At 44.5% G+C, this 27,804-nt stretch overlaps 1 long non-coding RNA gene across 2 annotated transcripts; it reads left to right on the top strand.

Annotated features, from left to right (window-relative positions):
- Window positions 1–21: 21 nt before the first annotated feature.
- LOC148147070 (uncharacterized) lies at window positions 22–27,427 on the top strand. Of its 2 annotated transcripts, none has more exons than XR_015760043.1 (6): window positions 22–74; window positions 715–821; window positions 3,453–3,535; window positions 6,253–6,339; window positions 23,780–23,888; window positions 27,342–27,427. It is a non-coding gene; the product is annotated as an uncharacterized LOC148147070 (long non-coding RNA). The 2 variants fall into 2 exon arrangements; XR_015760044.1 differs by lacking the exon at window positions 27,342–27,427 and adding an exon at window positions 10,074–10,178 and having other exon boundaries at window positions 23,780–23,883.
- The last annotated feature ends 377 nt before the right edge of the window (window positions 27,428–27,804 follow it).

Genomic DNA, 27,804 nt, shown 5'->3' with positions numbered 1-27,804 from the left:
ACCATGTGATCACTCGCGCGCGGCGCAGAGTCGCTGTAATGAATGCTCGGGAAGTTATGGAAAGAAAGGATACGGTAAGGAAAAAGATAAACAGGGAAACTGGAGAAAAACTGTGTTGCCGTGAGCGGAGAGGTTTTACAAACAAATTGTGCACGTCGGAAAACACAAATTTGAACGTCCTAGTCCCGTGTTTGCAGTAAATGGGGAATTGCCTCAGCGCGGCTGCAGGCCTGAGTGAGCGCCGCCATCTTTATTCGGGACAACGATTCACTGGAAACCTGCGCGGCCGCCATCTTTGTAGGGAGCAAGGTGCAGCCAGGCGCATGTGCAGCCTTTCTCTGGTACAGAGTCATTGTGATCATAGCAGCCCATACTGTTCTGATTCACCTCTGGGCTCCCTCATCACCGCTTTGTCAATATCTAGCTTCCTCAGTCTCGAACCATTTTTGGTCTATTTTTGGTCTGTTTACTACTGTATTATTACTTTTATAGACCTTTGCAAATGAGTTTTTCGCTGCGGCCCAGCCCCTGACCATGTGCTGCTAGATTATCAGATTACTTTTTTCTTGAATATTTTTGACAGTCAAGAATTCTTTTTTCCAAAAAGCAAGTGTATTTTCCTTCCATTTCTGGCTGTCAAATTCTGCACCATTTTCATTCCCTGTAATCCATTTTGCATTCCCTGAAACATCAACTGTGTTTCTCCTTCCACAGATACCAGTGATTAATGCCAAAGCCCTGTTGCTTGTGGAGAGGGTGATGTTTGACTTTCTTGTACAGCTGCAGTTTGTGTGGTGAAGGTGCTCCTACAATGTGGTTGGGTAAGAGACATTATAGATTATTCATTACAGCAACAGTGATGATTTGAAAATAATGTCAAATCAACAACAGTTTGTATTTTTATTATCATGCTTATAATTTCACAAAAATACTATTGAGAACTTTAGACATAAGGCCAGAGATGGAGATATTGGGTCAGGTGACCAAAAGTAGGTTTTGAGGGATGTCTTAAAGGTGGAAAACAGACCTGTGAGATTTTGGTTGCGAATTTCAGACCATGCTGCTTCAGCAACTGTAGAAACAGCCACACAGATGAAGTAATGAATTAACAAATTGTTGGGAGTCTCAAAGAAAATGGGTTGTCGAGGTCTCAAAATGTGTGTGGTGCAGGGAGCTAGGGATTATCACAGCCAGGAATTAAATCAAGTGTGAGAAATTTAAATTGAGGGATATTGGCCACATGCTGGCAGGTGAGACTAGATTGGGTTGGGATATCTGTTTGGCATGGATGGGTTGGACCGAAGGGTCTGTTTCCATGCTGTACATCTCTATGACTCTATGTTGTTGCTTATGAATAGGAGACTTTTGATGAATCAACAAGCAGATATTTAGATGTTCTTGAGATTACAGGGAGGTTGAATGTGGGAAGCTGGCCAGGGAGTGAGTTTGGATAATGAAGTCTAGAGATAGCTCATATACTTTCATCACATTGTGTTGAGACAAGGGTGAAATCAGCTGGTTGTCAGTTTGTGAATCAGGCGGTGACACAATTGTGAGCTCATTGGCCCTGGTGGAGCCTAAAGTGAGTGTCGCTCAGCTGGCTGTTGCAGAGCAGCTGTTGCTTGGTAGCCCTGGTGATGACATCTTCCATCACTTTACTGCTGATCGAGTGTAGACTGATAGATGGAAATTGCCTGGGTTGGATTGTTCTGTGCTTTTGTGTTGAACATCCCTGGGCAATGTTCCACATTGTCGGTAGATGCCAGTGCTGGAGCGATACGTGACTTGGTGGGTGGCAAGTTCTAGAGCACAAGCCATCAGTATTATTGCCAGAATATTGGCAGGGCCAGTAGCCTTTACACTACTTAACCATTTCTTGATGTGATTCAAACTGAATCGAACTGGTTTAAAACTCACATCTGTGATGTTGGAAACCACTGGAGAAGGCTGAGATGGATCATCCCACTTTGCACTTCCGGCTGCAGATTGCTGCAAATGCTGTCATCTTATCTGGTGCATGGATGTGTGAGGCCCCTCCATCAGTAAGGGTGGGGATTTCTGTGATGCTTCCCCCAGTGAGTTGTTTAATTGTCCATCACCGTTCACAACTGGATGTGGCAGAACTGCAGAGCTCCGATCTGTTCCATTGGATGTTGGATCACTTAGCTCTGTTGCTTGCTGCTGATGCTGTTTGATATGCAGGTAATTCAGTTTGATAGCTTCACCAGATTAGCACTTCGTTTTTAGGTATGCCTGGTGCTGCTCTTGGCAAGCCCTCCTTTACTGTCCATTGTGATGGGTGAGAGCAGGATTTACAAACCCATGAGATTACAGATTGCTGCTGTTGCTGTCCCCCAGTACCTTATAGATACCCTATTTGAGATTCTACATCTCTTTGAAGTCTGTCCCATTTAGAACGGTGATAGTGCCACTCAACACAGCGGAGGTTTTCTCAACTTTAAGGCAAGGCATTGTCTCCAAAAGGAACATGTGATGGTCGTTCTTACCGATAACTGTTATGGCCAGGCGTATCTGCAGCTTGTCAATTCATAACAATGAGATCAAGTATGTTTTTTTCCTTCTTGTTGGTTCCCTCACCACCCGCTGCAGACTCAGTTGAGCAGCTATGTCCTTTAGGACCTGGCCAGCTCAGTCAGTAATTCTGTTGCAGAGCCAGTCTCGATTGTGGACATTGAAATCCTGTACCCAGAGTATGTTTGACACCATTTTGTTGCCTCAGTGCTTCCTCCAAATGTTGTTCAACACGAAGGAGAACTGATCCATCAGCCAAGGGAGGACGATACATGGTAATCAGCAGGAGCCATGAGACTCCCAGGGCGAATCCTCCCTGTCTGTACACCACTGTGCCACCACCTCTGTCTGGTCTGTGCTGCCGGTGGGACAGGACATATCCAGAGATTTTAGGAGAAATTGAAGACTGCAGATGCTGGAGGTCAGAGTCGATAGTGTGGTGCTGGAAAAGCACACCAGATCAGACGGATGAAGGGCTGAGGCTCAAAACGTCGATTCTCCTGCTCCTCGGATGCTGCCTGACTGTTGTGCTTTTCCAGCACCACACTCTCGATATCTAGGATGGTGATAGTGGTGTCTGGTCATTGTCTGTAAGGGATGATTCCGTGAATATGACTATGTCAGGCTGCTTCTTGACTAGTCTGAGGTACAGCTCTCCACATTTTGGCATCAAAAACCATATGTTAGTGAGGAGGACATTGCACCATCGAGAGGGCTGATTCTGTGGTTGTAATTTCTGGTGCCTTGTTAGATGCCACATGGTCAATCCAGTTTCATTCCTGTGTTGAGACTTTGCAGTGATTAGTACAGTGAGTAGCTGGATGGGCTGCTGTCAGGTTGGCAGGATTTTTTTTACCATTGACAATGGTTTCATGGAAATCAGGAGATTCCTAATTCCAGTTATTTTTTCGTGAATTCAGATTCTACCATCTGCCAAGATGGGATTCGAACCAGGACTTCAGTCGTTTGTTTTAATATTCTGGATAAAAGCTAAACACATCAGGTTTGTTCACTCATTTTAAATATCACTAACCCTGGATTTGTTTCTTTGTAAAACACTGTCCATCATCCTGTCTCTTCTATCCTCCCCTCCAATAACATGAGTGAGGAGCACATGGAGTTTCTCTGTCACCATGACTGAGATAATCCGATCTGCTGCTTCCCTCCCTCCCACTTGCCCAGTGAGCCAAACTGCCTCACGTGGTGTTCCTGATTTTGTCCTAAACCTACATCGTTCTCCAGTCTCTTGTTAAGCCTTATCAGAGCTCATCTTTACAATTTACCCAAAGCTTGCTAAATCACAGACTTTCCAACACTCTGTTTCCTCCTCCTCCTCACCGATTCACAGATATTGTTCCTTGTTCTGGCTGTCTGTCTTTTCTGGTTATGCCCTTCTCTCCCCTTCTTTGAAAAACTTCCTTTTGACCTCACGGTTTTTGGAAAATCCTGCTCCATTTCCACTCTCTCTTTCCTTTCTGAATTCCTTGCATTTGGTGTCCCTCCAGTATCTATCCTTACTCTCTCCTGTATCTCACCTACATACTGCCAGGAGTTGACATTGTGAAAGAGCACCATGTTAGGTTTCACATGTACACTGACACTGCCCAGCTCTCCGTCCCCACCATCCCTCTCCATTGTTCCACTGTTACTCAGTTACCAAACTGCTTATCACATTCCCACTACTCGATTAGCTGCAGTTTCCTCCAATGAAACATTGTAACGGTTAAACCCATTGCCTTCAGTTGTTATTCCAAACTCCTTTCTCTTACTGCTGAGCCTCTCCCTCTCCCTGGTAACTGTCTGAGGCAGAAATACGTTCTTCACAATATTGCTGTTATATCTGACCCCAAGGTGACCTTCTGATCAGACATCTGCACAATCCCAAACACCAGGAATTCCAATCTCTTAAACATTGTTTGTCTCCACCTCACCCCAGCTCCATTGCTACTGAAACCCCTTACCCGCCTCTGTGTCGCCTTAAACTTGACGAATCTGAAGCAGAACCCTTGATTCCGCGACTGACCCAGAATCTGGTTCCAGACTCCCTTTTCAGTATTAACACTCGGAAACATCCACTCAGTATTTATCCTGTCAAACCCCTTAAGAATCCCATCTGTCTCAATGAGATCACCTCTCTTTCTCCAAAATCCAGTGCGTAGAGTCCCAACCTGTTCAGCCTTTATTTAAAAGATAATCCCTCCAAACCAGGGATCATCCCAGTGAATCTTCCCTGCTGAAAAATGTGTTGCTGGAAAAGCACAGCAGGTCAGGCAGCATCCAAGGAGCAGGAGAATCAATGTTTCGGGCATAAGCCCTTCTTCAGCTTATGCCCAAAACGTTGATTCTCCTTCTGCTTGGATGCTGCCTGACCTGCTGCGCTTTTCCAGCAACACAGTTTTCAGCTCTGATCTCCAGCATCTGCAGTCCGCACTTTCTACTAGTGAATCTTCCCTGAAATGCCTCCAATAAAGTGACACATTTCCTTATCTAAAGGGACCAAAACTGCTCACTTTACTCCAGATATGGTGGTCTCACCACCACTTCCTCACATTACTCTCAGGTATATACTCCAAACTCTCATACTGAAAACCCTCTAAACAAAACATTCCATTCCCCTTCCTGATGACCTGTTGTAACTATGTACAGTAATCCTGCGCCAGGAGGAGGGGATGGTGTGGGTTTCTAACTTGAAATGAGAGTGACAGATTTTATAAACTTGTATTACAGGATATTACAGGTGGACATTCAGATGGTAATCTCAGTAAATGTTCTGCCAAACTCTGAATTACTCAGTCCATCAGGACCTGGATATTCGCATTATGAGTATTGCGTTCCAGATCAATCCCTTTTGCTGCTTAAAAATTCTCCTTTGAATCATCACATTCTCTCAAAAGGTCTCCCCAAACCATCATGTGTTATGTAATCCTTTTATAATGATGTGATGAGTGTAAGGTTTATTATTCGAATGTGTAATTTTTGTACAAGGATGCCTCAGAGAGGGAGCAGAATATTCTTAAAGGGGAGAATAACCATTTTGAGGGGAGGCTGTTGTTTATTGGTATCAATGACATAGGAATAGAAGAGTTCACATTGTTGGATCATTCGAATCTCTTGTGGGGTAGAATTGACCTTCATCAGAAGGATGGATTGTACCTGCACTGAAAGGGAAGAGTTGCTAGTGCTATTCAGGAGGCATTAAACCAGTGAAGGAATGGAGGTAAACTCAAAGAGTGAGGAAAGAGCCAAGTCTGCGGCTGGTACAGTTCAGGCGTCAAACAGTCAAGGCAGGCAAGGGCAAGGCACAGAATGAGGTAGGACTGAGCAGTTACACTGCATTTATTTCAATGCAGGAGGCCCGATAGGTCGGGCAGAGGAGCTCAGGGTATGGTTTTGAACATGGCACTGGGATATTACAGCAATTACAGAGGCATGACTTAGGAATGGTTAGGACCAGCAGCTTAATGTTCCAAGGTATAGATGCTATAGCAAGGATAGAAAGGGGGCAACAGAGCAGGGGGGTGAAGTGGTTTTGATGAGGGATAACATTATGGCTGGGCTTCAGGAGGATATTCCTGGAAGTACATCCAGGCAAGTTGTGCAGGTGGAACTGAGAAATAAATAGTCAGCCGGGAATTGAGAAGCAAATTTACTAACAGATCACTTATCTGTAAGAATAGTATGGTTGTATACAAGACTTGACCTTTTTTAATTCATTCACAGGATGAGGGTGTCACTGGCTGGGCCTCAAGGGCAGTTAAGATTCAACCACGTTGCTGTGGGTCTGGAGTCACATGTAGGTCAGACCAGGTAAGGATGGCAGATTCCTTCCCTGAAGGATATTAGTGAATCTCATGGTTTTTTCTTTGCAACAATCAACAATGGATTCATGGTCTTTAATAGATTCTTACTTCCAAATTTTTATTGAATTCACATTCCACTGTCTGCTGTGACGGGATCCAAACTCTAGGCCCCAGAACGTTATCTGGGTGTCTGGATTATCCATCTAGTGATAGTATCACTAGACCATTGGGCAGGGTGAGTGATTGAGGTATCAGTGGGGCAGCACATCAGCACCAAATATCCCATGGTCTCTGTGGAACATAGAAAGGGCTGGGGAGGGAAATATATGCCTGGTGGTGGGGTCTGACTGTAGGTAGTGGAAATTGCAGAGGTTAATGCGCTGTATCTGGAGATTCGTAGGGTGGCAGGTGAGGACCGGTGGATTATATTCTTATTGTGGTTGGAGGGGTGGGGGGAAGGTGGAGGTAAGGGAAGTGGAGGATATGCATTGGAGGGAATTTTTGATCACGTGAGAGGGAAATGCAGTCCTTGAAATAGGAATCCTTTCTGGGATGTCCTGGAGTAGAATTGCTTCTCCTGGAAGCAGATATGGCAGAGGCGGAGGAATTGGGAGTACAGGTTCATGTTTTTACAGGAATATACTCAAGGGAAATCAGATGAGCAAAAAGGGGACTTGAAATATCTCTAGGAAATGGTTTAAGTAGAATCCAAAGCGATTCTACAAATATATCAAGGATAAAAGAAAAAACAGACAAAGAATACAACTTCTTAAAGACCAAGAAGGCCATCTGTGGAACAACAGGAGGTGGGAGAGATACTATGCTACTCTTTTCTGGAGAGTTTGGAGAACTTGATAGTTAACAACAGTGATAACTTGAAAAGTGTCCATGTTACAGAGGAGGTGGTACTGGATGTCTTAAATGGCATCAAGGTGGATAAATCTCTGGGTCCTGATCAGGTGTATCCCAGAAATTTGTGGAAAGCTAGGAAAGCAGTGCCCCTCCCTGAGGTATTTATATCATCGTTTGTGACAGGTGAGGTGCTGGAAGACAGGTGTCGTTATTTTAAAAAGGTGGTAAGGAAAGGCCAGGGAACAAGAGAACAGGCAGCCTGAAGTCAGTGGTAGGCAAGTTGTTGGAAGGGATTCTGAGGGATAGGATTTACATGTATTTGGAAAGACCAGGAAAGATTAAGGATAGTCAACATGACTTTGTGTGAGTAATTCTCTCTTTCTAACTTGATTGAGTTTTTTTGAAGATGTGACAAAGATGATTGATGAAGACAGACTGTGGACGCTGTCTATATGGACACTGAACGATGTTCCACAAAGCAGACTGGTTAGCAAGGTTAGATAACATGGAATGTTGGGAGAACTAGCCATTTGGATACAAAACTGGCTTGAAGGTAGGAGGCAGAGGGTGGTGATGGAGGGTTGCTTTGCGGACTGGAGGCGTGTGAGCAGCAGTGTGCTGCAGGAATGGATATTCGGTCCTCAAATAAATGACTTGGATGTGAATATATGAGATATAGTCAGTGGTTTTACAGAAGACACCAAAATTGGAGGTGTAGTGGACAGCGAAGAAGGTTAGTTCAGAATACAACAGGATCTTGATCAGATGGGCCATTGGAGCAAAGAATGGCAGACGGAGTTCAATTTAGACAAATGCGAGGTGCTGCATTTTGGAAAGGCAAATCAGGGCAGGACTTATACACTTAATGGTAAAGTCCTTTGGAGTGTTGCTGAACAAAGAGACCATGGAGTTCAGATTCATTGTTCGTTGTAAGTAGAGTCGCAGATAGGCAGACTAGTGAAGGTGGTGTTTGGTATGCTTATATTTATTGGTCGATGCATTGAATACAGAAGCTGGGGCATCATATTGTGGCTGGACAGGACATTGATTAAGCCATTTCAGGAATTCTGTTTTAAGTTCAAAATCCCCTGTTCTGGGAAGGATGTTCTGAATCTTGAAAGAGTTCAGACAAGATTGACAAAGACTTTGCCAGGGTTGGAGGATTTGGGCTACAAGGAGAGGCTGGGGGTAATTTCCCTGGAGAGTCAAAGACTGAGAGGTGACTTCATGTAGATTTGTAAAATCATGAGGGGCATGGATAAGGTGAACAGCCAGGGTCTTTCCCCCCCCAGGTTAGGTGGTTCCAAAACAAGATCACATGGGCTTAAGTCAAGAGAGCAAAGATTTAAAAGGGATCTGAGGAGCAAAGTTTTCAAGCTGGGTGTGGTGTGTGTATTGGATGAGCTGCCAGATGAAGTAGTGGAGGCTGATACAATTACAACATTTGAAAGGCATCTGATTGGGTAATGAATAGGAAGGGTTTCGAGGGATAGGGATCAATAGCTGGGAATAGGATTCCATTAGTTTAGGATTCCTAGTTGGCATGGACAAATTGGACCAAAGGTCTGTTTCTGTGCTGTACATCTCTATGACACGAATAAATGAAAATAAGATGTGTTCCTCTTTTGTAGAAAGCTAGCAGAAGCACAGATAATTGTATTTGGAGCTGAGAAGGTTAAGCAGTGAGTTTGACCAGCTGCAAATTTGTGTCCAGGATATTTAATTTGCAGAGAGAAGGGAATTGTTAACAATGTCACAATTTTTGTAACTATTTTCAGGTAATTGGCAAATAATATGTGAACATGTGAACATTATTTTATTCAGTAAGGTCTGAGCATCTGGAACAGTCTGATTGGCAGCTGGACACAGACTCAGCAGTTATTCATAAACAGATTTGGAATTTTACTTTTTAGGGGAAGATTTGGGGGGCTATGGGCAAATGGGAAGGGAATTGGGACAGATGTGCAGCATCTCCAGAGGGAGAGAGTACAGTCCCAACGGGCTGAATAGCCCCCAGCCCCTGTGCTCTGTGATACTGCACCATTCACTGAATGATGAACCTCATCCCATGGCAGATAGAGGGAGGATCCCACTACTCACCTCACAATGGGTCTCGTGTGATTGATGTCAGCGCAGGCCAATAGGGGGCAGAGGGCCGTACTGGAGGACCAGGTCGTACCAGTTTGTCATCCAACCAATCGGAGTGAATGAGGGCATCCTCAAGGCTGGAACTAAAGAAAGGCACATATCGCAGAGATTTGAGAAACTGGAGGACATGAGATAGGGAGCGTTCTGTGGCTGGTGAGGAATTATATAAATAAGGAAGAGTTGTGAGGCTGGATGAGGTGACAGTGATCGGGAGAGTTGAGGATGGAGGAATTTAGAGTTAGTAAGGGTTAGAGTCATCATGTTATACAGCAAGGAAACAGGCCCTGAGGTCCAACCAGTCCATGCCAACCATAATTACAAACTGAACGAATTGTACCTGCCTCCGCTTGGTCCACATCCATCCAAATATTTCCTATTTATGTACTTATCTGAATGTCTTTTAAATATTGTAATTGTATTCACAGCTACCACTTCCTCTGAAAATTCATTCCACATGTATATATTTTTTTAAAACCCTCATGTCTTTTCTCAAACCTTTCTCATTTCTTCTCAAAATGGATGCACCCGAGTTTTGAATCCCCCTCTCCCACCTTATCTACACTCTTTTTTTCTGATTTTATAAACCTCTAATAAGGTCACCCCTCAACCTTGTGCACGCCAGTGAAAAAAATTCCCAGCCTATCCAGCCTCTCCTTAGAACACAATCCCTCCATTCATGGCAACATGCTGGTAAATCTCTTCTGAACCTGCTCCAATTTAATAATATCCTTCCTATAACAGCACAACCAGAACTGGACAGAGTATTCCAGAAGAGGCCTTTCCAACGTCCTGTACATCCTCAACATAACGTCCCAACTCCTGTACTCAAAGGTCTGAACAATGAAGGTAAGTGTGCTAAGCACCTTCTTAACCACCCTGTCTACATGTGACACAAACTTCCAAGATGTGAAGCCCTCGGTGTTTTCGTTCCCATATCACTACTCAAGGCCCTACTTTTATTGAGTGTAAGTCCTACCCTCGTTTGTTTTGTCAGGATGTAATATTTTGCATTTATTCCAATCCAAAAGTCCTTCAAGTATAAAGGCAGTAGGAGTATAATTAAGAGGGAAATCAGGAGGCAAAAAGGGGACGTGAGATAGCTTTGGCGAATAGGGTTAAGGATAATCCAAAGGGCTTTAATAAATACATTAAGAACAAAAGGCTAACTAGGAGAAAATAGAGATCAGCAAGGCAGTCTTTGTGTGGGGCTTCAGGTGATGGGCGAGATAGGGAAACAAGTACTTTGCATTAGTGTTTACTGTGAAGAAGTACATGGGCGATATAGAATGTGGGGAAATAAATGGTGACATCTTGAAAAATGTCCATATTACAGAGGAGGAGGTGCTGGATGAGTTGCTAAGGAGCTGGTGCAGGGGAAAATGATTCACATTTTTGGATCATTGTGATCTCCTCTGGAGTAGAGTTGACCTGCATAAGAAGGATGGATTGTATCTGATTTGGAAGGTGTCTAATATCTGGGCAGGGAGATTTGTTAATGCCACTCAGGAGGCATTAAACCAGTGAGGGAGTGGGTGTGATTGCAAATAGATAGTGAGAAAAGAGGTATGTCTGAGGCTGGTACAGTTCTGAGGTCAAATAGTCAAGGCAGGCAAGGGCAAAGCAGAGGATGAGGTCAGACTGAGCAGTTACACTGCATTTATTTCAATGCAAGAGGCCTGACAGGGAAGGCAGATGGGCTTAGGGTATGGTTTTGAACATGGCACTGGATATTATGGGTATTACAGAAACGTGGCTCAGGGATGGATAGGACTGGCAGCTTAATGTTTCAGAGTATAGATGCTATAGGAAGAATAGAAACGGGGCCAAGAGAGGAGGGGGAGTAGCGTTTTTTATTAGGGATAGCATTATGTTTGTGCTTAGGGAATATATTCATGGGAGTACGCCCAGTGAAGTTATTTGGGTGGAACTGGGAAATAAGAAAGGGATGATCACCTTATTGGGGTTGTCTGCGTGGATTTCATCCGAGTTCTCTGGTTTCCTCCCACAGTGCAACAATGTGCAGGGTAGATTGGATTATCCAGGCTGAATTTCCCGTAGTGTTCGGGGATGTGTAGGTTGGGTGGCCCTGGAAAATGCAACGTTACAGGGGGAGGTTAGGAGGCTCTGAGCGTCAGTATCGATGTGATGGGCTGAATGGTCTCATTCCACACTGTTGGGATTCTGGGATTCTCTGATAATTCTACTAGTTTTAAAATAGTTACAGAAAATAATAGACCAGATTGTCCAATTTAGAAACTTAACTTTTCAAAGGTCAATTTTGATGGCACAAGGCAAAAACTTTCATCTGACCCCTCAAACCTGCTCTGCCATTCAATAAGATCAGGGTTGATCTTTTCATGGCCTCAGTTCCACATTCCTGCTCTCTCACCATAATCCTTAATCCTTTCCTGTTCACAAATCTACCTTTTGCCTTAAAGGCAAATAAAGTTGATAGCTCAACTGCTTCACTCAGCAGGGAATTCCACAGATTCACAACCCTTTAGCTGAAGAAGTTACTCCTAAACTCAGTCCTAAATCTGCTCCACCTTATTTTGACGCTATGTTCTCTAGTTTCACCCACGCCTGGTGAAAATAAACTCCCTGCTTCTATCTTACTTACTCCCTTCATAATTTTGTTTTTTTACCCCATCCAACCTCCCATTCTTCTAAATTACAATGAATATAGAACCAGTTTTCTCAATCTCTCCACATACACCAACCCTCTCAACTCCAGGCCCAAACTTGTGACCCTCCTCTGCACCCCCTCCAGTGCTAGTACATCCTTGCTGAAGTAAGGAGATCAAACCTGTACACAGGACTCCAGGTGTAGCCTCCCCAGCACTCTGTACAGCTGCAGCATAACCATCCCTCTAGCAAGGAAGCACAATATTCCCTTCACTGTCTTAATTACCTGCTGCACCTGCAAACCAACTTCCTGTGATTCATGCAGAAGGACACCCAGCTTCCTCTGCACAGCAGCCTGCTGCACGTTTTCACCATTTCATCATCCAGTTTGCTGTGAGTTCGACCAAAATGGATGACCCCACATTTCCCAACATTGTCCTCCATCTGCCAGATCCTTACCCACTCACTCAACCTATCTGTATCCTTGTGCAGACTTACGGTGGCCTCTGCACACATTGCTCTACCTCATCTTTGTATCAAATCTGAACTCTGACACCGTACACTTGGTCCTCAACTCCAAAACATTTGTGTAAATTGTAAACAGTTGTAGTGCCAATACTAATCCAAACACCCGTTTATCCCCATTCTTTACTTTTTGTTGGTTAACCCATCCTGTATCCATGCTAATACATTACCCGTAACGCCGTGCAGCCTTTATCTTATACAGCAGCCTTTCATGTGGCAACTTGTCGATTACTTTCTGGAAATTCAGATACACCACACCAACCGGATCCCCCTTGTCCAATGCATTTGTGATGTCCTCAAATAGTTCAAGTAAATACGTTAAACATGAGCTGCCTTTCATGAATCCATGCTGTGTCTGCTCAATGGGATAGTTTCTGCCCAGATAACTTGCTACTACTTCCTTGAGAGGTTCAAGCATTTTCCCCACTACAGAAGTTAAACTAATGGGTGTTTTTTTTTAAATAGTGGCAACACATTTGCAGCTTTCCAATCTGTCAGATACGTCCCAGAGTCCAGCAAATTTTCGCGAATTATCATGAACACATTTGCTATTTTCCCGGCCATCTCTTTTAGCCCCTGGGATGCATTCCATCACGGCCAGGCACCCCTTTTACCTTTAGGCTGTTACCTTTCCCAACACTTCCTCTTTACTGAGAATGATTGATTCTCTGTCCATATCTGCTATTGCCTCCATAGACCTGTAAAAATGAGACAATGAGAGTACACAGACAGTATGTTCCTGTTAAGGGCAAGGCTGGGAGGCGTAGAGCTGCCTGTCGAGAGAAATTGAGGCTCTGGTCAAGAAAATGAAGGAGGGATATGGCAGGTACAGACAGCTGGGTTTTAGTGGATCCCTGGAGGAGTATAGAGACAGTAGGAGAATACTTGAGGGAAACCAGGAGGGCAAAAAGGGGACAAGCGATGGCTTTGGGAAATAGGTTTAAGGAGAATCCAAAGAGATTCTAGAAATACACTAAGGACAAAGAGTGACCAGGCAGAGAATAGGGACCCTCAAAGATCAACAAGACTGACTATGGAACCGCAGGAGGTTGGAAAGATTCTATATGAATATTACACATTGGTTTTTTACTGAAAAACGATATGGAAGCTAGAGAATTTGCACAAATAAATAGTGATAACTTGGCAAGTGTCCATGTTACAGAGGAGGATACTCTGAATGTCTTAAAATGGATAAAGGTGGATAAATCCCTGGGACCTGATCAGATGTATCCCAGAAATTTGTGGGAAGCTAGGGAAGTTATTGTTGGGCCCCTCCCTGAGATATTTGTGTCATCAATAACCACAGGTGAGGTGCTGGAAGATGTGTGCCATTATTTGAGAAAGGTGGTAAGGAAAAGCCAGGGAACTATAGACCGGTGAGCCTGAAGTCAGTGGCAGGCAAGTTGTTGGAAGGGATTCTAAGGGACAGGATTTGCATGTAATTGGAAAGGCAAATAATTGGGGAGAATCAGCATGTCTTTGTGCATGGACATCGTTAACTTGGACTTCAGGAAGACACAATGTTCCACATAACAACAGACTGGTTAGCAAGTTCAACATCATAGAATACGGGGAGAACTAGCTATTTGGATAAAATTCATCACAGAGATATACAGCACAGAAACAGACCCTTCGGTCCAACCCATCCATGCCAACCAGATATTCCAGCCCAATCTATACCACCTTCCAGCACCTGGCCCATATCCCTCCAAATCTTTCCTATTCATATACGTATCTAGATGCCTTTTAAATGTTGCAATTGTACTAGCCTCCACCACTTCCTCTGGAAACTCATTCCATACACGTACCACCCTCTGCGTGTAAACGTTGCCCCTCAGGGCTCTTTTATATCTTTCCCCTCCCACCCTAAACCTATGCCCTCTAGTTCTGGAAGCCCCCACTCCAGGGAGGAGACTTTGTCTATTTATCTTATTTATCCTATCCATGCCGCTCATGATTTTATGTACCTCTGTGAGGTCACCCCTCAGCCTCCGACACTCCAGGGAAAACAGCCCCAGCCTATTCAACCTCCCCTTGTCGTGATTTCGACCAGGAGCAGATTTGTCTCCAGGATATTTAGTTGACAGAGAGGGAAAGTAGAAAGTTTGTCACAATTTTTAGTAACTGCATTCATGTAACTGGCAAATAATGCAAGGTAAAAATGTGAAGATTATTTTACTGAGTCAGTTCTGAGCATCTGGAACAGTTTGAACAACAGCTGAATGCAGATTCAACAGTTACTGTCAAAACAAATTTGGAATTCAACTTTTTAAGGAAAGATTTGGAGGGCTATGGACAGATGGGAGGGGAGTTGGGACAGATTTGCAGCATCTGCAGAGGGAGAAAGTACAGCTCAAATGGGCTGAATAGCCCCCAGCCCTTATACTCTGTGATAATGCCCCATTCACTGTGAATGATGAAGCTCATCCCACCGCAGAGCCATCGAGCCATAGAGATGTACTGCACAGAAACAGACCCTTCGGTCAAACTCGTCCATGCTGACCAGATGCCTTAACCTAATCAAGTCCTATTTGCCAGCACTTGGCATATATCCCTCTATACCCTTCCTATTCATATACCCATTCAGATGCGTTTCAGATGGTGTAATTGTACCAGGCTCCACCACTTGTCCTGACCGAAAATTCCATGCATGCAGCATCCTCTGATTGACAGAAGTTGCCCCTTAGGTCCCTTTTAAATATTTTCCCTGTCAACTTAAACCTATGCCCTCTCGTTCTGGACCTGTCTATTTATCCCATTCATGCCCCTCATGGTTTTATAAAACTCAATGAGGTCACCCTTCAGCCTACAACACTTATGGGAGGATCCCACCAACATGACACAATGGGGCCCAGGTGATTGACAGCAGCTGCAGACCAATAGGAGAGTTGGCGTGATCCTCCAGCCAAAAGAGGTGAATGAGGGGTGTGGCCAGCAGGCCAACACGTGACCATGAGCTGTGCAGGCGCAGTGTCACTGTGAGGGGGGGACTCAGTGAGTGTGATGGGAGTGGCATAGACTGGGAGAAAAATGGATTTTGTGGGTACTGGGGCGGTTTATAAACACACGATGTAGGCTGCTTGACATGAATTACAAGCTCCCGCTAAATAAAAACCAGAAAAAACTGTGGATGATGGAAATGATAAACAACAACCAGAAAGTGCTGGAAAAGCTCAGCAGGTCTGGCAGCATCTGTGAAGACAAGTCATAGTTAACATTTCTGATCCTATGAACCTTCCTCAGAACTGATGTGACTGAGGAAAAAATGTTGGTTTATATGCAGAAGGTATAGGTTAAAGAGTAAATGATTGGGAATAGAGCCCAAAGAGAGAGAGAGGAGAAATTGGACAAAGGAGTGTATATTGATCTGGCTGGGGGAGGGTGAATAGCTGTTTATGGGGACTGTTAGTGGCTAATCACAGATAGTGTGTAATAGCAGGCTATATAATAACAAGGCCTGGTGTGTGGGGTAGGGGGCTAGGATGCTAGGACGTGGGAGAGTTCAGCATCTGAAATTATTGAATTTGATATTGAGGCCAAAGGGCTGAAGGGTCCCCGGTGATGAGGTTTTCTTCTTCCAGCTTCATTAACATGTGGCACTGGAAACGCACAGCAGGTCAGGCAGCATCCAAGTAGCTGGAGAATCGACATTTTAGGTATATGCCCTTCATCAGGAATGTGCGGTGTGGGAAAGAGTGCTGAGAAATAAATAGGAGGGGGTGTGTAGGTTGGGGGGGAAGGGAGCTAGGAAGGCAATAGGTAGATGCAGATGGGAGGTAATGGTGAGAGGGTGGAGTGGATAATGGGGAAGGAAGATGGACAGATGGGTCAGTTCAAGAGGCCAGTGCCGAGTTGGAGGGTTGGAGCTAGGATAAGGTGGGGTGAGGGGAGATGAGGAAACATTGATGCTGTGTGGTTGAAGGGTCCCAAGGCGGACAATGAGGTGTTATTCCTCCAGGCTTCGGATGGGTCGATTTGGCGATGGAGGCAGCCCAGAATCTGCATGTCCTTGGCGGAGTGGGAGGGGCCGTTGAAGTTGTCGGTCACAGGGCAGTGTGGTTGGTTGGTACGTGTCCCAGAAATGTTCCCTGAAATATTCCGCAAGTTGGCGTCCTGTCTCCCCACTGTAGAGGAGACCACATTGAGAGCAAAGGACTCAATAGGTGAAATGTTTGAATGTAAGAACTATCTCTGCTGAATGTGGAAGGATCCTGTGGTGCCTTGGATGGAGGTGAGCGGAAGGTGTGGGCACAGGTTTTCCACCTCTTGCTATGGCGAGCGAAGGTGCTGGGAGTAGAGGATGGGTTGGTGGGGAGTGTGGATCTAACAAGGAAGTCACAGAGGGAATGGTCTCTGAGGAATGCTGAAAGGACTGGGGAGGGAAATATATCTCTGATGGGGTCTGATTGTAGGTGGTGGAAATGGTGGAGGATGATGTGTTGTACCTGGGTGGAATGTGAGGACTTGGGGGATTCTATCCTTGTTGCAGTTGAAGGAGTTGGGTTCAAGGACGGAGGTGTGGGAAGTAGAGGAGATACGGTGGAGGGTATTGTTGACCACATGGGAGGGGAAATTGCTGTAATTGAAATACGGAGCCATTTGGTATGTTCTGGAGTGTTCTGCCAGTTTGTATCAAGCTTCACTGGAACATTGCAGTAAGCATGAGACAGGGATGTTGGCCAGGGAACAGGCTCGTGTGTTGAAGTGGCAGGCAACTGGAATGTCAGGGTCCTTTTTGCGGCAGAACGTTCATCAGCCACCATTTCCATCACATCCACTGAGATGCTGCCAGACACCAGTTCCTGTTCCCTCTATTAACAGCTATGCACTCTCCCAGCCAAATCGCTATCCAGTCCTTTTTCTTTCCAAATGTTCCTTTGGGCTCTGTCCCCACCTATTATTCACTCTTTAACCCCTATCTCCTTTGCCATTGCACTGGGAGCTAAATTGCCCATAGTTTTCAGAGACGTGTAGGTTAGATGCAAGATAAATATTTGTCTTTACTATTCATCCTGCACTGACTGTGAGTTTTGTTGTGTGAATTCATTTTATGGGATATTAATTGAGACTGGGATCTCAAAAACAGGTTTTTACAGTCGGCAGAGACATCAGGACCTGAATATAATTGGCATTTAACTGTGGAAACAGAAAGGTTTTTCTGTTCTGTTCTGTCTGTGAGAAAATATCATTTAGTGGGCGGCACGGTGGCACAGTGGTTAGCACTGCTGCCTCACAGTGCCTGAGACCTGGGTTCAATTCCTGCCTCAGGCGACTGACTGTGTGGAGTTTGCACGTTCTCCCCGTGTCTGCGTGGGTTCCCTCCGGGTGCTCCGGTTTCCTCCCACAGTCCAAAGATGTGTAATGTCAGGTGAATTGGCCATACTAAATTGCCCGTAGTGTTAGGTAAGGGGTAAATGTAGGGGTATGGGTGGGTTTCACTTCGGCGGGTCGGTGTGGACTTGTTGGGCAGAAGGGCCTGTTTCCACACTGTAAAGTAATCTAAATCTAATCTTCAATACTTTTGTAAAGCAAAAATCAGAGAAATGGACAAATTTGTGGCTGGATCACCCTTTGGGTGTGTGCTCTGTTCTGGGCCCTGCAGCTGAGGAAGGGGATATTGCCCTGAAAGGGAGCACAGATTTATCCAAATTGCACCTCATCTCTTTGCAGGAACTGTCAGATTTAGTCCCCAATCACCCACTTCGTAATGTTAACCTGTAAATTCTTTATTTTCAGTTCTCTGCAAACTACCCATTAAAATTCCTATGGACTAAAATTCCAGCATCTTTTCAGGTGGAATGTTCCAGATTCTGACAACTGAAAATGACAGGGCTGTACTGAGAATGCTGCTTGGCTCAGTGAGTGTGTTTTGGAGTTGGGTGAAAACAATGAGATGAGACAGGGAGAAGGTGAAGCTGAAACTCAGGTTTAGTTCAGGCCATTCAGAAATTCACATGGCCCCAATGGGAATAGCCAATTTTTATGAGATACCTGCTGAATATTTTGTAACAGATTTTAAAGTATAACATGTCAGCTTAAGTAACGGTCGGGGATTTAGATTATAATGGACATGCTTGAAGTGAAGAAAGGTTGCTAGCTCATTTAAGTTCTCGTGATAGGAGAACTAGCTGAATCTAGAGAGACATTGTTACAGGAGACCTCAGATCCACGGTATTCTTCTCTTGTACAATGTGGGAAATAAGGGATGCTTCCAGTGTCCCTGGCGACAATATGTGCAGGAAGTGTGCCCATCTGCAGTTACTGGGAAACTGCTTTTCAGATCTGAAGCTGTGAGTGGACTCACTGTAGCTCATCTGCAATACTGAGGATGTTATGGACAGCACGTTCAGTGAGTTAGGAAAGGGAATGGATGACTATCAGATCAAGTAAAAGGCTCAGGAAGGAAATGCAGGAGTTCCCAGTGATCATCCCGTTATCAAACAGATACTGTATCCAGCTTCGGATTCTGCAAAGAACAGGAGGAAAGAGAGTGACGGGGATTCAATAGTCAGGGGTACAGACAGGCACTTCTGTGGCCACAGACATGAATCCAGGATAGTATGTTACCTCCCTGGTGCCAGGATCCGTGATAGCATGGATAGGTTATTGGACATTGTGGAGCTGGAGGGTAAACAGCCAGTGGTGGTGGAATCCTCTCACTATGCAGACTGTGTATCATTTACATTCTCCACTGCTTCTCACTCATGTCTGCTTCAAAAAAAGGGAATCACTAGAAACACGGAATAAAATGGGGTCAGAGTCTCTGGTATTAAACTGTTGAACACAATGCCCCCATCTTCTCCATATTGGTCATCAAGCACACATGCCCGCTGCGATCATCTAATACCTTTTTGATATTAGAATAGATGATAGATGATTGGTTAATGTTTTGGGAAGGCAAATGAGCAGAGAGGTTTAGTAGGAAATTCTGGAGCTCAGGGTGCAGGAATCTGAGTTAAAAATGGGCTATCCTCAAGGCTGGAATTACAGAAAGGCACTTAGCAGAGAGATTTGTGGGGATCGACATTACAGAGATAAGGAGGATTGTGTGATTGGAGGATGTTACAGAGATGCTTATGATAGCAGAGATAAGGAAGAGTTGTGAAGCTTCATGAGGTGACAGTGATAGGGAGAGTTGTGAGCACGAAGACACCGAGAGTTAAGAGTTTCAAAGTTATATATCATGGAAATGGACCCTGTGGTCTAACCAATCCATGTCGACTATAATTCCACCTAAACTAATCACACCTGCCTCTGCTTGGCCTATATCCCTCCAAATATTTCCTATTTATGTACTTATCCAAATATCTTTTAAGTATTGTAATTGTATTCACAGCTACCACTTCCTCTGGAAGTTCAACCCATAAGTGCAAAAATAGAAAAACTCATGTCTTTTTAAAATCTTTGTCATCTCTTCTCAAACTGTATGCACCGGTGTCTTGAATCCCCCTCCCATGCAGCCATTCATCTTGTCTACACACTCCATGATTTTATAAACCTCTAATAAGGTCACCCCTCAACCTCCTGCTCTCCGGTGACAGACATCCCAGCCTATCCATCCTCTCCTTCTAAAACAATCCCTCCGTTCATGGCAACATCCTGGGAAACATCTTCTGAACCTTTTCCAATTTAATGACATCCTTCCTCTAACAGGGGGACCAGAACTGAACACAGTGAAGAGGCCTCACCAACATCATGTATAACCTCATGACAGTGTCCCAACTCCTATACCTAAAGGTCTGAGCAATGAAGGTAAGCGTGCTAAACACCCACTTAACCACCCTGTCTACATGTGACACAAACTACAAAGACCTGAACCCCTCGGTTTCTTTGTTCCACATCACTACTCAAGGCCTTACTTTTAATTAGTGTAATTAATTAATGAGGCTAAAGGAGATTTTGTTTTATTAAATATAATATCTTACATTTATTCAAATTAAATTCCATCTACCACATTTCAGCCCATTCACCCAATTGATCAGGATCCCTCTGTATTCGTGGATAACCTTTTGTCACTGTCTACCTTAACAGTTTTTGATGTCACCCACAAACAAACCATGCTTTGTATATTCTAATTCAAACCATCTACACACATGACAAACAAAAATGGACCCAACACCGATTCCTGGAGAACACTGCTGGTCACGGGCCTCCAGTGTGAAAAACAACCCTCTACTATTACTGTCTTCTATTGTTAAGCTAATTTTGTATCCAGTTGGCAAGCTCTTGCTGAATCCCATGGGATCGAACTTTACAACTTCGTCTCCCCTGCACAACCTTTTTAAAGGCTTTACTAAAGTCCAAATAAACAATGTCTGCCACTCTGCTCTCATCGATCTTCTTGGTGACTACCTTAAAAATCTCAATCAAGTCTGTGAGACACCCTGTTAAGTAACCATGTTGAGTGTCCCTAATCATTCCTTAACTCTCCAAATACATGCAAATCCTATCCTTCTGAATCGCCTCCAACGGCTTACCCACCACTGAGGTCTACAGTTCCTGGGCTGCTCCTTATACCCCTTCATTACCAAAGGTACAACATTAGCCACTCTCCAGTCATCAGGCAGCTCACCTGTAGTTATCGATTATACAACTATTTCTCCATGGTACCCACAATTTCCTCTCACCCAAACTGTTCCCGTCCTATCACTTCAGTCACTTGCCCTGTCTGATCAGACAAGAAAAGGTCACGTGTTGCTTGCTTTCTGATAGGAACATTTAAATATTGATAAAGAACATTTCTTGAACTCATTTAACACATTCCTTGCCAACCAAACCTTTCACACTATCGTAATCACCTACTACTATAACCTTATTGTTGTGACTGTATATCGGAGATCTCTCTGTATATTTGTTCCTTATATTCTCCCTGATTATTGCAGCATCTATAGTGCCATCTGACCAAGGTGATTTTTTTTTTAAAGTTTGAAAACACAATTTTGTTTTTAAAAAAGCTTTCCTCTGCGATTTAAATATAAATCTCTTTTTGTTTATTCACTCAGATGTGGATGTTTACCCTGAGGGCAGTTGAGAGTTAACCACATTGCTGTGGGTCTGGAGTCACATGTTGGCCAGACCGGGTGAGGATGACAGTTTCCTTCCCTAAAGGGCATTAATGAACCAGATGGGTTTTTTTCCTAACAGTCGACAGTAGTTTCATGGTCATCATGAGCCTTTTCATTAGAGAATTTACTGATATCAGATGCCACCATCAGCCATGATGCTACCATCTAACCCTATCCCTCGGAAGATTGCTCATTTTACTCGTCTAGCAAGAATATCATCTGGCCATTGCCTCCCTTTTTAGCAATGTATTTTTTTAAAAAAGCTCCATCATTCTACGTGTACAATTTGAGGTAAAATTACACACATGCAATTTCTGAAGCTGGAGGGGGATTACAGAGACTGAGAGGGATGTGGGTCTAGTGGGGGATTGTTGTCCAAACATCACTGTGGTGTACATGGACTGCAACATTTCAGGGAGGCCGTTCACCACCATTTCTCCAAGACACATAAAGGTGGCCAATAAATTCTGGTCTGGGCAGCAAAGACAACCTCCAGTGAATAAAACCGAGCAGTGACCTCTCCCAGCTGACTTCTTGTGAAGGTATAAACCGCTCGGAAGTGCAGCTTGAAGAAAAGAGAAACAAACAGTGACATTTCACAGCTGTCCTCAGAGAGACCTCGCTCTGTGAGCTGCTCACAGCCGGGATCAGCTCAGTGGGTTTCAGTCTCTTGAAACATCAATTTTAGACGGTTTTATTATATTAGTAGTGAGAAAGGTGAGGGTTTCTTTTTCATGTCTTTCGGTCTGTTGTTAAAATGTTTAAAATATAAAGCGTAAGCATTAAGTTATTCTCAGGCAGTATTTTTCGAGCAGTAAGACTGTGCCTTTGTCTTGGTCTGTAGATTGTTAAGGCGAAGAGATGGCCTGTTGTAGAGTGGTGTGCTGTTCCTGTCGGATGTTGGAGTCGAGAGAGTTTCAATGATCCTGATGATTGTGTCTGCAGGAAGTGTCTTTGCAAATCCTATCAAATCACATGGATTGGTGAAGGAGTGATTAAAGGCAGTGAGGAATTGACAGGGGTCTGGGGTGTGAGAGGTGGCAGTCTCAGGATTGCAGGATACTGCAGATACAGTCAGGTAGGTGGGTTACCTCCAGGAAAGCTAGGAGGGGTAGGCAAGTACTGCAGGAATATCCAGTGGTTATCCCCAGCTCAAACAAGTGTACTGTTTTGGAAAATGTAGGGGGTAATAGATTTTCAGGGGAATATAGCACTGACAGCCAAGTTACTGCAACTGAGACTGGCTCTAACATAATGTAAGGTATACCCAGTTCCACGCAAACGATGGTGATAGGGGACACTCTAGTCAGGGGCACAGTCTGCCATTTCTGCAGCTGACAGTGAGACATGAGAATGGGGTGGTGCCTCCCTGATGCTAGGGTCAATGATGCCTTGGAGAGGGTGCAGAATATTCTCAAAGGGGAGAATAGCCAGTGGGAGGACATTGTACATTGGTACCAATGGCATAGAAAGGGGAAAGTATGGGGTCCTGATGAGCAGGGAGATTTGCTAGTTCCACTCGGGAGGCATTAAACCAGTGAGGGAGTTGGGGTAAACCGAAAGAGATAGTGAGAAAAGAGGTATGTCCGAGGCTGGTACTGTTCAGATTAGACTGTCAAGGCAGGCAAGAGCAAGTCACAGAATAAAGCGGGACGGACCAATTACACTGAATTCATTTCAGTACAAGAGGCCTGACAGGTCAGGCAGGTGGGCTCAGGGTATGGTTTTGAACATGGCACTGGGATATTACAGCAATTACAGAGGCATCACTCAGGGATGGATAGGACTAGCAGCTTAATATTCCAGGGTGTAGATGCGATAGAAAGGGGGCAACTGTACAGGGGGAGTGGCGTCTTTGATTAGGGATAACATTACAGCTGGGCTTCGGGAGGATATTCCTGGGAGTACATCCAGGCAAGTTACTTGGGTGGTACTGAGAAATAAGAAAGGGATGACCGTCTGACTGGGATTGTATTATAGACGCTCTCCCAATAGTCAGCGGGGAATTGAGACACAATTTTACCAGGAGACCTCAGTTATCTGTAAGAATAATATGGATGCAATGATAAGGGGTTTTAACTTTACAGCACTCCGAGGCCATGTTGGTAGTGTTAAGGGCTTGGATGAAAAGGTATTTGTTCAGTGTGTACGAGAACGTTTCAGATTCAGTTTGTAGGATGTACCTACTAGAGAAGGAACAAAACTTGACCTGTTTTCTTTATTCATTCACAGGATGAGGCTGTCACTGGCTCGGCCAGCATTTATTGCTTCGTTTAACCAGAGGGCAGTTAAGAATCAACCACGTTGCTATAGGTCTGGAGTCACATGCAGACCAGACCAGGTAAGGATGGCATTTTCCTTCCCTAAAGATGGGATTTCCCAACAATTGACAATGGATTCATTGTCGTCACAAAATTAATTTTTCCAGATATTTATTGAATTCACGTTCCAAAATCTGCCGTGATGGGATTCAAACCCAGGTCCCCAGAACGTTATCTGGTTCTCGGGATTAACAGTCTAGCGATAATTTCACTCCCTCATCACTGCCACTTAGAAAATGAGGCAGGGTGAGTGACTGAGTTATCAGTGGGGCAGCACATCAGCACCAAAGATCTTGTGGCTTAGTGGTTAGCGCTGCTTCCTTAGCACCAGGGACCTGGGTTTGATTCCAGCCTCTGGCGACTCTGTGTTGGAGTTGGCACGTTCTCCCCAGTGTCTGTGAGGGTTTCCTTCGGGTGTTCCAGTTTGCTCCCACAGTCCAAAGATGTGTAGGTTAGTTGGATGAACCATGTTAAATTTCCCATAGTGTCCAGATGCAGTAGATGAGGTTTTGGGATGTGCAGAGAAATCTCTGCCTGATGTGAAAAGATCCTTTTCAGGTCTTGGACAGAGGTCAGAGGGAGGTGTGACCGCATGTTTTATATCTCCCGTGGCGGCAAGGGAGGGTCAAGGGTGTGGAGCATGGGTTGGTGGTAGGGAGTGGACCTAACAAGGGTGTTGCCGAGGGAATGGTCTCTGTGGAACGCAGATAGGGGTGAAGAGGGAGATATGTCTGTGGTGGTGGGATCCGACTTTAGGTAGCATAAATAACAGAGGTTAATGCACTGTATCTGGAGATTAGTGGGGTGGAAGGTGAAGATTGCAGGGTTATAATCTTTTGTGGTTGAAGAGGTGGGATAAAGGTGGAGGTGCAGGAAGTGGAGGGTACGCATTGGAGGGCATTGTTGATCAAGTGAGAGGGAAATTGTGGTCCTTGAAGTAGGAGGCATTTCTGGGATGTCCTGGGGTAGAATTGCTCCTCCTGGGAGCAGATATGGCAGAAGCAGAGGAATTGGGAGTACAGGCTCACGCTTTTATACTTGAGGGAAATCAGGAGAGCAAAAAAAAGACATGAAATAGCTTCAGACACTGGTTTAAGTAGAATCCAAAGACATTAAACAAATATATCACAGACAAAAGATTAACTGGACCAGAGAATAGGACCCCTTAAAGATCAACAAGGCTGTCTATGGAACCACAGGGAGTGGGAAAGATATGCAACTATTTCATGTCATTTTTTACTGGAGAAGGATATGGAAACTCGAGAGTTTGGAGAAATAAACAGAGATAACTTGAAAAGTGTCCATGTTACAGAGGAGGTGGTACTGGATGTCTTAAATGGCATCAAGGTTGATTAAGTCCTGGGACCTGTTCTGGGATACACCTGATCTTTCTGGAAATTGAGAAGTGATTGTTGGGCCTTTCCCCAGGTATTTGTATCGTTGATAGCGACAGGTGAGGTGCCCTTATTTTAAAAAGGTGGTAAGGAGAGGCCATGGAACAAGAGAACAGTGAGCCTGAAGTCAGTGGCAGGCAAGTTGTTCGAAGGGATTCTGAGGGACAGGATATCCATCTATTAGGAAAGGTAAGGAATGAATGATCAGGGAGAGTCAATGTGGCTTTGTACGTGCCCAATTGTGTCTCACTAACTTGACTGAATGTTTTGAAGTGACAAAGAAAATTGATTAATCCAGGCTGTGAATGTTGTTTATATGGACATTCAACAAGGTTCCACAAAGCAGACTGGTTAGCAGGGTTTGGTAATATGGAATGCAGGGAGAGCATGCCATTACAAAACTGCCTTGAAAGTAGGAGACAGAGGATGATGGAGGGTTGCTTTGCGGACTGGAGGCCTGTGGGCAGCAATGTGTTACAAGGATCGATAATGGGTCCTTAAATAATTGACTTGGATGTGAATGTGCAAGGTATGGTCAGTAGGTTTACAGAAGGCACCAAAATTGGAGGAGTAGTGGACAGTGAAGAAGGTTAGTTCAGAATTCAACAGGATCTTGATCAGATGGGCCAATGGAGCAATGAATGGCAGACGGAGTTCAATTTAGATAAATGTGAGCTGTTGGATTTCGGAAAGGCAAATCAGGGCAGGACTTGTGCACTTAATGGTAAAGTCTGGGGAGCATTGCTGAATAAAGAGACCTTGGAGTCCAGGTTCATAGTTCCTTGAAAGTCGAGTCACAGGTAGGCGGGGTAGTGAATGCAGTGTTTGGTACACTCCCCATTATTGGTCAATGCATTGAATGCAGCTGTTGTGACGTCATATTGTGGTTGTACAGGACATTGATTAATGCTCTTCTGCGATTCTGTTTTCAGTTCCAATCTCCCTGTTCTCGGAATGATGTTGTGAAACTTCAAAGGTTTCAGAAAAGGTTTGCAAGGACTTTGCCAGGGTTGGACGGGTTGAGCTATTGGGAAATGCTGAATAGGCTGGGACTATTTTCCTGGAGAGTTAGAGACTGAGAGGTGACCTTATAAATGTTTATAAAATCATGATGGATCTGGATAAGGTGAGCAGTCAGGGACTTTTTCCCAGGATCTGTGGGTTCAGAACTAGAGGACACAGGCTTAAGATGAGAGGGAAAAGATTTAAAAGGGATCTTAAGGCATCTTTTTCTCAATGAACAGAGTTATCAGAATCTGGAACATTCCACCTGAAAAGCTGCTAGGATTTGAGTCCATAAGGAGTTTACAGGTTAACATTATGAATTGGGTGATTGGAACTAAATCTGACAGTTCCTACAAAGAAATGAAGTGCAATTTGGATCAATCTGTGCTCCCTCTCAGGCCAAAAAAGACCCTGAGCTCCAGGTTGCCTGCCACTTTAACACATGAGCGTGTTCCCTGGCCAACATCTGTCTCATGCTTAGGTGCAGTGTTCCAGTGAAGCTTGATGCAAGCTGGCAGAACACTCCAGAACATACCAAATGGACCATATTTCAAGGACTGCAATTTCCCCCCACATGTGGTCAACCCCAATGCCCTCCAGTGTATCTCCTCCACTTCCGACACCACTGCCCTTGAACCCCACCCCTCCAACCCTTAACTCACACACATTGTTATCACATTGCCTGCCATTACACACTACCCACGATTAACCACTAATTGTCTCCGTTGACAGCTATCCCCCACCTACATCACTCCACAATTGGAGCTGCCAAGGACACAAACCTCTGGAATATCCTCCCTAACCCCCTCTGTCCTCCTTTAAGATTGTTGGGCCTCTCCTGAGACATTTGTATCATTGATAGCGACAGGTGAGGTGCCATTATTTTTAAAAAGGTGGGAAGGAGAGGCCATAGAACAAGAGAACAGTGAGCCTGAAGTCAGTGGCAGGCAAGTTGTTGGAAGGGATTCTGAGGGACAGGATATACGTGTATTTGGAAATGATTAGGAAGAGTTAAAGTGGCTTTGTTTGTGCAAAATCGTGTCTCACTAACTTGAGTATTTTTTTTTCTTGAAGAAGTGACAAAGATGATTGATGAAGGCAGCCTGTGAACGTTGTCTCCATGGGCATTGAACAAGGTTCCACAAAGCAGACTGGTTAGCAAGGTGTTTTAAAAAAAATTCTCAAGGTCAGGTTCGTAGGAGAGTAGTCTGACACAGAACAAACGACCAAGAGGCGAGTCTGCTAGAATATGAGCATTTTATTCCCCGCAGCGTCGCCACAACCAGGTCTCATACTTACAACGGGTCTGGCTTATACTCACTCTACATGTTACCGGAACTGGGAGCCGTCAGTTCTCGTAGAGCGGTTGCCAACAACCCACGCTCGGCGGTTAAACGTAACCCCGGAGCAGACTCACCGAACTGGAGACTTTTCCAGCTGATACTCTTTTCCAGATATAAACATTCATGTGAACAGCAGAGCAAGGCTAAAAAACACATTCCATTCTGGTTACATACAGATAAGAAGATTCACACGG

This window comes from Chiloscyllium plagiosum, unplaced genomic scaffold, assembly GCF_037043375.1.
Source record: "Chiloscyllium plagiosum isolate Xiang-an unplaced genomic scaffold, Cpla_swu_hap1 HiC_scaffold_18, whole genome shotgun sequence".
Lineage (NCBI taxonomy): Eukaryota > Metazoa > Chordata > Chondrichthyes > Orectolobiformes > Hemiscylliidae > Chiloscyllium > Chiloscyllium plagiosum.
Note: the sequence above shows the minus strand (reverse complement) of the source record. Positions and strands in the feature narration are given on the sequence as shown.